This window comes from Anser anser (assembly GCF_964211835.1).
Source record: "Anser anser genome assembly, chromosome: 9".
In the NCBI taxonomy this organism is placed as follows: Eukaryota; Metazoa; Chordata; class Aves; order Anseriformes; family Anatidae; genus Anser; species Anser anser.
This window is the reverse complement of record NC_139729.1, coordinates 23,796,807-23,812,874: the sequence shown is the minus strand read 5'-3', so window position 1 is coordinate 23,812,874 and position 16,068 is coordinate 23,796,807. Positions and strand designations below refer to the sequence as shown.

The following is a 16,068-nucleotide window of genomic DNA, read 5'->3' as shown; positions in this document are numbered from 1 at the left end:
TTGCCTTTTCAAGAGCATCCTCACAGCAGCCATGATGGGAAAGCAATTCCCTCCCATTCCTCCTGCCATTACAATTAATTAGTAAAGGGCCTTCATTGCTTGTTGTATTTTCCTGGCAAACAACTGCTGGAAATATCCTTCAATGCTCAGCCATGCAAACGAGCTCCAGGCCTCTCCTGAGCACAGCCCGTGACTCGGCTGTAAATGGCCTAGTGGAGTTGTGATTACAGAAATACACTGAAGTACTTCTACGACCCTGACTGCAGTCCCCTCGTGTCCTTGGCTGAGCCACAGCTCTCACAGACCTGGGGAAACACAACAGCCAGCACCCAGCTGGAGGCACGAGGGACTTCCAACCGGAGCCTGACAGCTGCGTGCACCCACAGGACAAATCCTTGAAAACCTCCAAACAGAAACAACAAGTCTTGGGAAAATCCTCCTGAATTTTCTTTCACCGACAGTATAGTTAACTGTAGAGACAGCAGCTTGGTGCTGAAGAACACCCTGTGTGTGGAGGCCTTTGGAAGGCAGACGTGGCCATGGGCGCCACCAACCATGGAGGAACCAACTGCAGGCACCACCATGGTGCCTGACCAACCCCAACACCAGGCAAGGCTCCAGGCAAGTCACCACTTCACACCAAGAGAGGACGTCAAATCATTATATACGTTGTCCATTAATATTTATTTTTGTAAATGCCTCAGTGCACAGAAGTCTTTAGGTTCAGATTTGCTCCTTTGCCACTGCAGTGACCCCAAGCATGCAGGGCCCATCTACAGGAGATGCTGGAGATCCAGCACGGAGCAGAAGCCTCGTGTGGGGACACAAAGTCTTGCTTTTTTTAAACAACTGAAAAATTGGCAAAGCATGGAAGAAACTGTTCAACTACATTAATCCTCGTGGAAAAATGACTGGAAGTGAGGTGGCAGAGTGAAGCGACCTTGTGTTCCCAGCCACTCCTCACCACAGGGGTGCCCCAAGGCCTCGCCATGTGAGACACTGCACAGAGGATGCAAGGGACAGCAACTCCTGCCCCACGACAGTTATAATTAATGCACGAAGGACACCACGGGGAGAGGACAAGCCACGGAGCTGTCCAATGGCAGAAACATCTGAGAAAAAAATGAGCATTTCCTAAATGTCAACCCTAACGGCAGGCCCCTCCGGCCAGGCTGCCCCTCACACGGGGACCCGGCCCGCCCAGCGCAGGCCCAGGCGCAGCTGCAGAACCATTTTGGGGAGCAGCACAGCGTCACTTGCTCCAGATTTATGCCTTCGCCAAGAAGTCAATTCACCCAGCAGGGCTCCTTACTCATTTAATAACGCAATTTATATGGCCTGAGCAACCGCACGTCCTAACAACAGGAGAAGAGCTTTATTTTAAAACGTGCAACATAAAACAAAATGCAGCCCAGCAGCGTATCCAGGCCTGAGCACGCCTCCTTGAGCCTCCTCACCCAGGGCCACGGCTGAAGCATCCCTTTGACACAGCTATGGGAAGGAGAGACAACACCTATTTAGACAGCGTGATCTGCAAAAACAAATCCTCCCTAAATCCGTCCTTGTTTGCTCAGCCAGGAAGCGCCCACACTTACTGAATCTTTAATTAAAGCCAACGGAGCAGCAGCAGGGGATAGGGGAACACAATCACAGAACATCGACTCCTCAATAAAATGGAGGAAGGAGAAGGTGAAGCAACTCATGGCATTTCAAGTCATGTATTCGCTAGTCACACCTGGCCTCATTTGACATACCGACACTTCATTCTGCCTATCTGTGCAGCCAGAAGAAAGAGATATTAGTGTTGCCATGATGCATCTCACAGAACCTCTTTAAGCACAGCATGTGATCATACAGTATCCCTATGCAGCAATTCATGAGACAGCGTTAAGGTCAACGGTTCTGAAATCCAGGGTTGAATTCAAATGGGTGCTACAGGGTCTTAATGGCTTCTGCATGAGCCAAACAAAGGGAAAAATCTGTATAAGGTTCAACAGTCCAAGGATTTCTTTGTTATATATTTTAAACTCAGGGCTACCTCATATCTTTGCACAAAACCAGGCTTTGTTCAAGCTGCCTGTATTCTTTTATGTTCCCAGTTAACCCTGCTTGTGCTCTTCACAATCTGCGGTGCAGCGAAAAGCGGGCTGCCGGCAGCAGGACCTGTTGCACTGGGAGCCGCAGCACAGCACTGGGGCTGCAGCTGCAAGCACTGGTTCTCCACTGGGTTTTCTCCTTCCAGGTGGAGGCTCCCTGGTGCAGGCCACCACGTGGCTCCAGCACACACCCGGGGGGTGACACTGACTGCAACTCCCTCCTGTCTGCGATGACTGACAGCACAGCATCTCTTTCCTTTCGCAGCGGGATAGCAGCAAGGTTGTAGCTATAGGGCTGACACTGCCTGCTAAACCCAAATTCAAGACGAACCAGCGTCTGCTAGTGACTTTGCAGGGTGAGTTTAAATCTTAAAAAAGAACTGGAAGTGAAGGTAAATAAAAATAACATGGAAGAGAGCAGCAGAGAAGTCACTGAAAAAGCTGCCCAGGCCATCTAGGCCCTTGCTGAAGACCCAGCAGGGGCTGACCTTACGGCACCCCCTTGGGCAGTGCGGGTGTTTTGGGTGCAGATGCTCCTCCCTGCCAGGGTACCCCAGCAGAAATCCCACCGCCGCGGGTGCCCACACCATCCTTCTCCCGGAGATCCTACACAGGCTTTTATAAACATTAATAAGCTCAGTTTTGCAAGCAGCCCTGCAAGTAGAGCAGGTGCCATCCTTTTTATTTCACAGATTGGTAAATGCTGAAGCTGTGAAACTGCGAGGCTCGAGCACACGGGGTCACCCAGCCAGTCAGCGGCAGCGCTCAGAATAGACACGGGGATGCCCCAACTCCCAGCCCCGTCCCTCTACCAACGCCCCATACACCTCCCAAATATTTACAGATGAAGGTAAGAACTTAATATTGTGCAAACATTTACTAAAACAAAATAAAACACTTTGAAATTTATGTTAATGTAAACCATGAGGGACACTTAGTCATGCAAAACTCAGGCAAAGTGGAACGCATTTAGCCTGGGAACTGGTAACAAAGATTTGCTTTTTCATGTAGTTTGTCTGCAGGGATGGGTTGTTTAGCTCCATCTCTGCAGGGCGTTTCTCGTTGCAGCTGCACATGCTGACGGTGACTCCGCGATGACCCCGCAGGAGAAGAACAGACTGCGGGGCCAGGCCTGAGCTCCTCTTCCACCTTCCCCTGCCGCATTCTGCACAGCGTGAGCACTTGTCCCTTCATTACCAATTAATCTTTGCCTTCAATTTGAAATATACGGTGTTCAGCATCGACACTTTCTTACTACATAGGATGGTTTCACTGAATTTAGAAAAACGGTTCATTTTCATACTACTGTAGGCATTCTCTGGTTTTATAATTCGGATGCAAACAGCATAGACAGGCTAGAGAGAGACGCTGAAAATGAAAGCGATAGATACAATAGGGGAATAAAATTAGCATGAGAACTGTACATATTAAAAGATTTCATGCCAGCAACAAGCCCTTTTGACAGCATTAATCACCAACCACATCCAGCGCGTTGGCCATGCAGAAGTAGGCACACGTGCCCAAAAGGCAGCAACACGAGCCCCAGCACCCCTACCCCGGCAGGATTGGGGCTTGCTGCCGCCGCGCTTTGTTTCCAAAGTAACCGGGCTGGAGCAGGCAGCTGAGCGGAGCTGCCGGGCTGCTCGTCAGCAACGCGTGCCATTGCTCCCGAAGCCAAAGGCAGGTTGAAATTCATAATTAACGTGTGGCAAGTTCTAAATTGGCCAGCGTGAACTCTGCACTGCTGTAATGAAGCTGCGAACGGGAACTGGGATAGCAAGGTTGACCAAGAAAGGCGCCAGAAAGCTTCTGTAATAATGTGGTTTTTACCTCTCCAGCCACTGATCAAAACTTACTGACGTTTTCGTTTAAAGCAATGCCGGAGCAGAGACCCCCCTTAAAAACCACCCAAGTGAGCCCAACTGCACGACACCCATGTGCTCCTGAGGTTGGCTCTGCTCCCCCAAAAGCAAGGACAGGGGTTAAAACAGCTAAGCCTGCAGATGCTGGCGTTGAAGAGAAACTCTTTCAATTTTGAAAATTTGTCCGTGATTTTGGCGCCTCCGTGCTTGGGAGCTCCCCCTGGGGACACAGGAGAGCGCGCAGCTGCCCAGAGGCACAGCCTTTAGGACAACCAGCATCCTCCTCAGCAGGGGTACCCAAACCCACCCATCACTCCGAGCACTCGGACCACACCACCTCCGACATTTTGGGGTGACAGGAGGAAATGAAGCCCAGGGAGAGGGGTTCGGCAATTGCTGCAGCCGCCTGTCCTCCCCGCTCCCTCCCCACCTCCTGCCTGCTCCATCACGTACGCTAGCGGCCCTCCGTCAGCCGTCTGCGCGCGGACGGGAGGTGATCTGCTCCTCAGCAATCTGTAACGCTTTGCTTCTTGCCTCCTTTGTCTTCCTGCATTGTTCTGGATTTTTCCGCAGCATTATCTCCTGGAATATTATTTATCGTAGGCTTTATACTCAAACGCTTCCAGATGACCCTCCCACCCCCGCTTGGTTGAAGCTTTTTAATTCTGCATACGAGTGTCTACAGTGGCTCATCACGCCTCTGGAGGGTCATCCGGAGCGGATAGATGTTGGAGCTGGTACAAAAACGCCTTTTCCTTTCTACCTTTCAAAAAAATAAAAAAGAAGAAGAAGGAACTAGCTTTTCTGGGGCTGAAAATGCAAGTTTCTCAGTGAGATACAAAGCTGAGGTTGGGATTTCCTCTGGCAGGAGAGCGAAGGAGCTGGCAGCAGCAGGGAGCACGCTGATGGAACAGGCAGCACCCGGCCGGCCCCACGGCTGTCTGTGCCCAAACCTGAGGCTGGGGACACGGTGGGGTGGCTTGTGACAATTCCCAGCAGCCACTTGCTGGTGCCAGGTGAGCTGCCCCAAGCTGCTCATACGCAGCAGAACGAGATGCAAGAGGACCGTCACCCTCCTAAAGCCCAGCATCTGAGCCGTGGCACCGCCAGCCGCGTCCTGCCGCATGGCTCAAGCTCCTGCGTGTCTTCTCCTCTGGACATCAGCACAGGCTTACCAACCTCCAACTCCTCTCACACAGGGCAGCAACTGAGCCCCCAGAAGTTCAAAAGGAGGAAGGAGAATAAATCCCAGGAGGCAGTTCCACTGCCTCATGTTGCCAGCTTACAGTAAGCACCGCTGGCACCCCAAGGTTTGAAGGACAGCTGCTGGTGCCACCCGCAGTACAGCACCCAGAGGTTCTCCCAACACCTCCCTGCTCCTTTCCCCAGAAATTCAGCACTGTGTTACACTGGGATGACTGGGATGCTGTAAAACAAATGAGAGGAAATACGAGCTACTAAAGCGTTTTTCACCTCTCTGGATTTGCTGCCAAGGTTCACTTGGGTATAAACCCACATTTCATCCTCAAGATTATTCAAGTGTGAACTTCAAAGCTGCAATGGTTTTTAATTAAAATCCATCTGAGCATAAATTCGTGCTCCTAATTGCTTTCAAAATGTTATATCAACTACCACTAACTTGATAGTGTCAAGTATTAAGACTAATTTCTGTGAACGAAGCAGGCACCAGAAGTACTTCATCAAAGGTTGTGGCCCTCACACTCCATAAAACGTAATGGACCAGCATGTTACGAGAACATTGCTAAATGCCTTTAAACACCCCTCTGATGCACTCAGGCTTCTATTTACTAACTAGCAATATTCACTTGAGAGCACTAAATCAGGCAGGGGTTGCTCCAAGCCCACGGGAGAGGTCTACCTGGGTGCGGGCAAACAGCAGAGGCCACTTCGAGTGCTGGGGCTCCAGGAGGGGCTCAGCCTCAACCCAACAGAGGAAGACCACTTGCTGTGACACAGGGGGTGGTGCCTTTTGTCCTCAAGCATTCGGGATGCCTGCACAACATGGCAGAGGCGCTCCCCAGGCCGCCTCGATGCGATAGTGCCCAACGGCGGTCTCGCACGCGCGGCAGGAGGGAGCCTCCCGAGCCAGCCCAGTTTTCCAAAGGGAAAAAAGGAGGCACCAAAGCTGCCAAGGCGGACTCAGCGGGTTAGCTCCCTGGCCTAAATAACAGCCTTTGCACGCAGTAACTGCCTATCCTGGCCCAAAATTCAAGTCCATAACTTTAAGGACAGAAAGAGGATGGTTTTTGCAGTTTGCTCGCACAAGCATGAATTTCACCTGCGGTTCCGTACCCAGAGATTTATCCCACTCTATTTATGTAACTTCTACTGTCTGCTCCTATTTGTCCAACAAAATATACGAACCTCCACCTGCTGAAACCGGTGGGACACATAGAGAATTGTCATTCTCTCGTGAAAGGCGAAGTTCCTGCTTCCTCCTGCTTGAGATGTCCTCCCTGGCTGCTTCCCCCCCCCGCCTCCAAACCCCCCACGCATGCATAATCCCCGCAGCAGGCATTTAATGGAGTAACCGTGCTGCAGGTTTAATGCTCTGAAGACAAAGACTTCCTATCCAGCCATTTTACAATGCCATTAGTCCCGTTACATGGAAACATGAAAATAAGTGGGATTAGGGTGCTCTTACGGGGCGCTTCGGAAATTCTGATGTTGACAGCCTTGCTGGGAACGGACCACGGAGTCACCCCTTGCAGCTGAGGAAGGACAACCCAGGAACACTCTGTTTTGTACAGTCTCAGCAAAATGACACTCCTACAACTGTGACGGTGTGGGACACCTGAGTTTTTGCCAGGTGAGAGACCACCAGTTAACTTTCCTACGCTCCCACGCCGTTTACCACCTGTGACAACCCTTCGTTAGCCCTGTTTCCACAGGCACACTGCGAAGGGGTTTGCTGGTACAGCCCCGCGAGGGCACTCGCAGCTTTCCAGGCTCCGTTCCTGCATTCAAGCCCTTCTGCAGAGGAGCATTCCTGTGATGGGCCAGAACTTCACAAGGGTCTCTGCTCCCACTCCTACCAATTTTTTAGTTTTCCCATAGTTCAAGGCAATTTCGGGACTCAGTCCAAGACTTTTAGCATGAAGGCCCTTTAGCACCAACACACCCAAAATTGCATGCCTTTTTTTTCGGGGAGAAGTGCTATCACAGGAAGCACGTGTACCTTAGTGACAAGCCTGGGAAGGACTAGGAGGCTGCTACCCAACAATTTTATGACCTGTTGCTACTTCTCAGGCCTCCGGCTGGCAATCGCAGCACGCACACGTACGCTGCCCTCGGGACTGAAACCTCGGTTTCGCCTCCTCCGGATGCCCAAAGATAAGCGAGGCAGACGGCGCGTGCCAGGCCCACCACGGCCTCTCTTCTGCTCCAGTTGCACGGCAATCGCGAGGAAGCGGGGAGAACCTTGCCTTCCAACAGAGATTCCTCCGGCAGCTCACGCAGATCCCGCGGGGCCGGGCGCATCACACCGTACGGCGCCCCAGCGCCGCCTGACCCTGGGCAGGGAGGCAGGGAGCAAGGCAGCAGTTTTACAGGGAACTTGCAGAGCTCCCCAGCTAAGTATAAAGGGGAAATTTAGAGAGCGGGCTCTCCGTTTATGGGATGATATCTGAAAGAATCATCGCTTCTGTTTTATAGCACTGTGGGTCTATATTCAGTAAATTCACTTAAGCGTCAGAACCGCTAAAATACACCCGTGTTGACAAACACTAGAGTATGCTTCACAATGAAATTACAAAGCGCTGGATGTGCATCCGAACTGTCATCCTGCATTAAATTAGACCATTTTATAGCACCCAGCGTGACTCGCACTTGGCTTTTACAGAGCAGAGGCACGCTTATATACTTCTCAGTTTCCCATTGAAAAGGATCTTGAGGGTGCACAGAAAAAAAAACCACCAACGACAAAAAACTCCATATAGTTTAAAGGGGTTAAAATATTTATGTATGGAAAAACGGGCTTTTCCCAGTATGAAAATTCATCACTCTCTAAAAGAAGCTGTTTTTAAAAACTATGTATTCAGCTTTGCACTTGGCTTACACATCTCTTAAAACTTATCTGAAATAAATCCACGTCTTTGAGAAAGTAATTAAAACATCAGATACTCTAAATATCAGGTCAGCGTAAGAGAAATGAGTCATCTAATAGGATGGGAAGTGTTTATTTTAACAGAAGTAAAATATCTGTTTAATTAATCAGAGCAATCACGGGCCAAACCCTATTGCTCTTGCTTGCACTTTAACCTCAGCTACTTGCAGGGGAATTTCAGGCCAGGGTGGGCTCACAACCACCCTGTGGATTTGGGAGCAGCTCTTGCACCCATGCCAGAATGCGGTTTGGTTTCACTACCTTGTGACAAAACACCCCAGGAAAACTTCTGCCATTTTCAGTGGGAGCTCGTGCTGCCCTTTTTGAGAGAAACAGCGTGACCATGACACAGGCAGCCACAATGACACTGCATTTCCCTTCGATTTCATGGATTTCCACCTCTCCATTATCGCTCAGTTTCGCAAACAGCTTTCAGAGCAACCCTGTCGACCCAAGGCATTAAAGGTCACAACTAATTCAACGCAATTCCTTTGAACGTGGGGGAAATTCAACCTCTTGAAATTGCTTTCATGAATCCGAGCTGCAGACTAGAAGTAACAAATCTCAAACATTTTGACAACAATATGGAAAAAGCATGAAAAAGATGAAAAAGTGCTTGTAACCACTATACATGTTATTTTCTGGCAAAGGGGCCTTCTAGAGCTCTTCCTCCATTGCCCAGGCACCTCCTGCAGCAAGCTGGTGGCTCGCTTGAGCATGAATCCTTCCCTCCAGCCAAGCTGCTGCCATCCCCACGGGGTGCTTTCAGAGAGCAGAAGACTTTCACTGAGCAGGACAAGCACAAGTTTTACTCATATCCGATCCTCCCTCACATTTGTCATCTTTTCCAACCTTTTAAGTAGTAAAATCCTGGAAAACGTTCAAAAAAAATCAAAGAGAAACAAAAACATCGTGGATTATTTTTTTTGTTCCCTTACGCTGGGCATTTTTATTAATACTTCAGATTGGATCGAACAACCAGAGTTTTCCCTTGGAGAGGCATAAATCCTCTCCTGGCCCAGACGTCTTTAATTGCACAAGGCCAAGCCAATGCTCTGTGTTGACCGAACAAAGCCGACCTTTGGACTGAAGTATTTCTAATCCACTGTATCAATTCAAGCTCTGATCGGGGCCGTGCAGCTGGGAGAGCTGCAATTCCATTACGGCAGTTCCACAATAGGGCTGACGTTAAGTAAAGAAGGCAGGATTATTAGATTACCGAGCTAAATTGTTAAATTAGCATATTATTCACCTCTAAAAATAACACTCTCCAGCACATAGGTGAGCAAGACGATAACGAAACACATCCCTTAGCCCAAAGTTTGCATTTGTGCCATCCCTTCTCTCCTGGTTCAAGCAAAGGAGACTGGAAACACCAGCCCCTCCTGTGGCTCAGGAAGAACTGAGACATTTCCCTCCTCCACGGATAGAGCCATGACCACAGGAGGTCCTACATCAGCTCAGAGATCCCGAATTCTTTCAGAACGGCAAGTTTCTGTAGATGGCTCTTCTAGACGTGGTTTCACCCCTTTTAATACCCACGCTGGGAAAGCAGCTGCTCAGAGCGCTCTCACTCCTTTGTGGCGCTGCAAACTGGCAAGCAGTACGGGGCTGTGTACCTGCTTCACCACCCACACAAGGGACGCCAGGCAGAAATTTTGTCCACAAGTGCTTGAAGCTGCAGGGTTTGAAGAGCTGCACTTCGTGGTCAAAGGAAACCTTGCAGCAGACCAGACTGCAGGACGTTCCTGCATCTTGCAGGGCTTTGCCAGGGCCCAGGAACAAACCCCACTCACCTAAAGGACAGCAAAGCCTGCACAAGAGCAGGTCTGGGCTGGAAGATGAGGTGCCTGAGAGTAACAGCGTGGAGCAGACGGGAGCAGAGATGATTGCTTTGAGAGAGCAGAGATGTTGCTTTGTTCAGCAACAAAGAAGCAAATACACAGAAATCAGGTTTCAGGAGTAGCCTATGGAAAACTGAGGCAATCTAGCCGACGGAGTAAGGAGAGATGTTCCTAACAAAGAGCAATACAGAAAAAAAGAGTGAAAAGAAAGCAGCCACAGAGCTGGCCCCTCGCAGGAGGCAGCAGGAGGTTTTCCAGCGAGCCCAAGGAGCATCCGGGGAACGGAGGAGGGCAGGGATGGATTCGGCTATCGCTGGAGCCCTCGCAGCCTCCCCAGGCCTTCACCTCCCCGCGCCACACAGCCTGCCCGCCCCTCGCCCCCCGCTCCTGCGCCTCTCCCCGTGCTGGGAGCACACATTTTTGCGGCTAGAAGAAGGCAGTACAGCCTGTTCCCAGCAATATTAGTTCATGACAGCCATGTTATTACCACCCTTTAACACCCCCACTGTGCTTCTGTTTCATATCACTGCCTATTCAGCGCTGCGGTATTCATAACTAAAATTAAATCTCCATTTAAGAGACCCGCAAGGCACCCTTGCGCGCAGGCCACGTCTCCGATAGCAGCACCGGATTGCTCCTTCCAGCTGGGAAATGCTGAACCATGGAAGGAAGAGGGCTTCCCACAGGGCTCCGGCGTGTGCCGGGACCACCTGGATCCCCTCAGGATCCCGAGCTCTGGAGGGCAGCCCGGGAAGGACGCGGCCTCCTCCGAAGGCCTCATGGCCTGACGAGTAGCGGGGCACCACGACATGCCCGGGCTGTAGCAAGCAGGGATGGATATCCCTGGGCAGCCGGCAGCTTTCTGTGCCCTTTCCTGTAATTAACAGGCTGCTCGTTAGTTACCCGGGGTGCCGGCAGCACAGCCCGTGCTATTCCCACCTCCTGGGAGCCACCGGAGGGAGGTATTTCCACAGGGCCCAAAAGCACCCAAGTGTCCAGAATGTTAATGCGGAAAGCAATTTAAAGCTTCAGGTAAACACACACATATATTCTTAAAAAAACATTAAACCTGCCACAGCTTATTGCAAATCCTAACGGGAGCTTCATCTTTGCTGTTTCCCGTGATGGAAACACAAGTGGATTAAAAAGGATGAGGTGTGGGTTTTTTTTGGGGCGGGTGGAGCACTGCATCCACTGGGACATCAGCAAGGTTTCTGCCACGAAACGTGCTTCAGCAACCCTGCTGCTGTTTCTTCTGCGTTTGAAGAAAAAAAAAGCAGTCCCTTCCAAACTGATGGCTCCTAACAGGCTCCCTGCTGCGGGGCAGACAGGCCTTAATTCCTGCAACAGCACACTGCTGCCTCCCAGGGCTTGCAATTCCTCCCAAACTCCGGGCACACATAGGTACCCATTAGTCTCTTCAGGCTTTTGATTTCCCATTTATCTTTACCGAGCATTTAACAGCACTGCGTTTGTTTTACCTGCTCTTTAGTCCAGGCCCCAGATCAGTAATGCTCTTGCAAACCATGGCTGAGGAAAAAAAAATGGCCCTTGCAGAGAAAACCCCACACATGCCGATGGAAATGTGGTTTCTTGAAACACCTCTTCAGTGCCATCTGCTTGGCTCCGGTTCTAGTTTCATAGTAGCAAGATCCAATTTTGGAGGTGGCATGTAAAGTGCAAGGTGGTTTGTCAACCAACAACAACGGCGGGGAGAAGCACCCCTGCGAGCCTGAGCGCTCGTGGGGACGGACAGACGGGCCTGTAGCAGGGGACACAGGGGAGCCAGGTAACGCTCAGGTATCAGCTATGAAAGCTGACTGACATCCCTACGATTTTTTATTTATTTTTTTTTAAGTTAATGATACTGCAGGCAGTGGCAATTATGTTCAGACAGACCTTCATGCACATAACTAATTCTCATGCTCCCAATTCCTCTGCATCCAACAGAGATGAGAGAGGGAAGGATGACAGCTCTCAGCAAGTAGCTGGAGGAGAGTACTGTAAAATATTCTGCCGCTGCTCCGGCTCTGCTAAAGGATGTCTCTTTGGACTGTGACCCACGAGTGATTTCACAGCTGGCCGGTGCTGACGGCTCAGCCTGGGAGGCAGAATGCCGAAAACCCATACAGAAAAGAGCCGGGCACCCTGCACACAGCGAGAGGCCCAGGCTCTCCGAGCACCAGGAGCATCTGATGTCCCCCCACGCACAGGCACCGTGACAGAGCGGTGCAGGCACCAGTGGGAAACTCCTCACACAACCCCGATCGTACCTTTTAGCTGTCCCTCTGCAAGGAAAACTGCCTCGGAAGGAAAGCCCAAACCTATTCTTGACGATTGCCCCTGACCATTTAATCCAGGAAGTTTAACTCTATGGCGGTGGATGGTTTTCCATGAAGGGCTTCCACTGCACTTCACGTTTGAGTTGCCGATGGCATAAAATGGCCGTGTCCACGTCCACGTGAATTACCCAAGCTGCCTGAGCAGCCCAGCGTGCTTTCCCACCCCCTCTGTTACTTCGTATTTCCTTTAAAACCTCACAGTAGCACAGCATAGCTGCCTGTGCTGCCCCCACAGCCCTACATTTCTCCGCAGGCACGGTGACCCAGGATGAGCTCCTGTGTCCCACCCTGGATCTCACCGGGTCTGATAGCCACGTGCCCCAGCAGGGCAGCAAGGCAGCTAAACGAGGCTCTCACCGATTTCACCCCCTCCTGCTCCACGTCTCACCCAGCCCGCACAGCTCACCTTTTGCTTTGAAAGGTGCCTGAGCTCGTACCCATCACGTTCTCCTGTGCACCAACACTAACAGCCCAAAGCCGGGAGAAATTGGGGACGAATTTCTGAGGTCCAGTCCCATTGTTGGTACAGGCTAATTGCGCACGGCAGAAGCCGAGACACTAGCTGCTACCTCACACGAAGCTCTAGTCAAGCCATTGACTAGAAAAATTTGAGTCTCTCCAGTCCCAGTAGCACTTGGATCAGCTACGGTCTCATCGCCTTGATTCCTGGCCACGTGGCAAGGCTGACTGGCTTCTAAACCGATTCGTACACGAAGGCTTCGTACATTCGTTAATCATAAGCACGGCTCCAAGTCCCTGTCTGGGAGTGCCCAGTGCCAGAGGTGAGCAGCAGAAATAACGGGAGCGAGTTGGTAAAGGTACTTCGGTTTCATAGGGCTTAGGGTAAAATGCCCCAGCTGCCAGGAGCTTTCATGTATCTCTCTTGGGGTGACTTTAGATCTCAGCGTTACGAAAATATGTGGAAGAATGACAGAAGGAACCCACATCTACTGCTGTCAAGGGCCGAGGTGCTCTCCTAATCCCAAGGACTCTGTAACCCAAGATGCTGCAGACCCCATGTTGCACATTTCTCTCCGTGTCAGCTCAAATATCAATTTTAGACCTCAAACACTTAAAGGCAGATGGGCATCACACTCCCTTTTATCCAGAGTTGCCTCCAGGGCTTTTGTCTGCCCTGAGCAGCTGTGACAACTTACAGTCCATCCTAGTCTACTCCCGGTCACTTACTGCCAGCAGTCAATAAACTTTTTGCGGTGCCTATGCCATGATTTAAGAGACCCAGCCACGGCTAAAGCAACAGCAGGTGATATCCATACTGACACCTCTGCACGGGGCTGCAGCGAGAGCTCTGTGCCGTCTGGCTGCTTCAAGCAAGTCAGGGATTGGGGAGGAAAATTTAGAACATCTTACTGGAAAAGGGAGCCCACGAAATGCCATTGAGACCCTTCATCCCCTTACTTCCTTCATGTATGTCACACATGCATTCACTGCTTTGCTTGGGATAACGAAGGGATTTCTGCCTCTGCTGCCAAACAGCCCCGCTGTGGCTTACCTTCTGAGCCAGCCTGCAGGTTAGGATCAACAGAGCTGATCAGCAGATTAAACTGCACTGCTTTTCTAGCTTCTCTTTCCAAGCCTCACTTTTCCCTCTCCAGCAGGAATTTCCTACCTTTGCACCGCTAGGCAAAGCTCTTCTCTTACAAAATATTACAGACAGACCACGGCCTTTTCCTGCCTTCCCAGACAGACCCACGAAACGAACTCCTCCCTGCACAGCCGCTGCTCAGCGGTCCCCGTTTCTCTGCAAAAAGCAGCAAGAGCAGCTCTGCAACAGGGAGAGAGCGGCGTGTGAGGGGTTCGCTAGGAAAGGAGCTGCCAACAGAGGACCCCGCAAAGCAAAGAGACCCCGGGGCACACGCACCCGTCTCCAGCAGAGGTTTGATAGCAAGGAGAGCAGGAGGACCTGGGATTAGCACTGGAGGGTTAAGCCCATACTGGGGATTGTACGGGGATAAAACAGCTCAGGAAGGAGTGGGAGGAAGCCAGAAAGACCCGAGTGCCCCTGCGGCCTTCGGTGCTGAGCGGTCAGCACTGGCACAGCACTTTGTTATTTGGTAATTAAGGGACTTCAGGCATTGCAGCCTCTGCCCACATGTGGCTATCAAAGCAGGAGGGCTCTCCAGCTATTAAGCATCCTATTTACAAAGAAATAACACCGATGGACACAACCAGTACCGCGCCGTTGAAAAGAACCACCTGCAGGCCAGGGATTTTTCTCGCTGTTACTCGCAAAGCGAACCAAGGCAGAGAGACAGCTCCTGCAGCTCCCGAGCACCGGCAGGCGGTGATGGCCCGTTACTGGGCTGGAGAAAGATCTGGGTGGAAATCTGAACGCACTTGCGTGGACCCTCACCCACAGCTCATCCAAACCGTGCGCAGATCACGCCGTGCTGTGGGCGGATCAGGAAGGAGCCAAGTCCACGCGCGGCACCGAACCGAAGCACCGGCCGGCCGGTTCAGCTGTGCTGAGGCAAAGAGAGCAAAAAAATAACGCTGTATAAGCTCCTCCAGGTCCCGGCCCCTGCCCACACACCCAGGACCACACGCCGCCCCTCCAGCAGCCGCTGCAAGCTTTTAACCCTTCTCCAGCAGGATCGATGCCGGCTGAGCACTAAGAGCAGCCAGTATGTTAGAGGCAGACTCGGATTAAAAATTCAGGGCCTTTCCCAGCAGTGAGAGCTGGCTGCAGGACAAGACCGCGGTTTGTTTTGCCGCTTGGTGCCGGGCCTGGGGCATCCGTAACCAAGCGGGCCACAGCGCTCCCTAAAAGCCAACCCATGGCAGGAGTGGGGAGAGACCTCCCCGCGTGCTTCCACAGAAATAAACCGCTGCCAGTCTGGCCGCTCCTCCCAACAGCCGCAGCCGGGGGGAGTTCTGGCGCGCTTGACAGGCTGTATAAATGCCCTTCGTATTACAGCCTGAAGTTAAGGTGTATTTTAACACACCACAGGGCCATACGGAACGAGGGGAAACATGCCCTGAGGTGCTCCGGGGGGCGTTGAGCCCATGCCAAGCAGCTGGGCACTAAAATCCCAGAACCATTAAGGTTGGAAAAGCCCTCCAAGACCCCCTGCTCCAACCGCCCCCCTCCCACCACCATCACCCACTGAACCATGTCCCCAAGCACCACATCCAACCTCGCCTTGAACACCCCCAGGGACGGTGACTCCCCCACCTCCCTGGGCAACCCGTCCCAACGCCTGGCTGCCCTTCCTGAGAAGAAATGGCTCCTCATTTCCAACTGAACCTCCCTATTCCCAGCTCCCCTCCAACTGGGCTCAACCTTGGGACTTCCCGTGGCCACGTTTCATCCCACAGTGACAGGGGAACACCGCGCTGCAGCCACCCCCTGAGCACGATGCAATCAAAGGTTGCAAAAAGCTTCCCAAACCTGGCCCAAGAGACAGCGTGCAAGCACATTTGGGGATAAAAGTGGTTCCCCCTCATGCGGCAGCACTCTGCTCCGATCCACGCTCTCAAACAACGGCACGGGACAAATTCTGGAATTTCTTCCATAGCACAGCCTCTGGTTTTCCCAACAGCCTTACGACGAAGGAAAACAATTCCTTTACGTTTGTGATTCAAATGCTCCTACACAGCATTTCCACGAGACTGCTTAAAAAGTGCGCTGGAAATTGTAATTAAAAACTGCTCTTGTGCAGGGGATGACTCACGCTTCTGCAGGCTTCGGACCTGGCCTCACAGACATACGCCGGCGGAGCACTGTTTACTAATTTCGCATGGGGGGCTGCCAACGTTTGTCAGAGATCACAGAAC

General features: G+C 51.5%; 1 protein-coding gene across 4 annotated transcripts in view; it reads right to left on the bottom strand.

Moving 5' to 3' along the window:
* TNIK (TRAF2 and NCK interacting kinase) overlaps positions 1-16,068 on the bottom strand; it is a 157,118-nt gene that overhangs the window by 77,048 nt on the left and 64,002 nt on the right. The window lies entirely within an intron of this gene.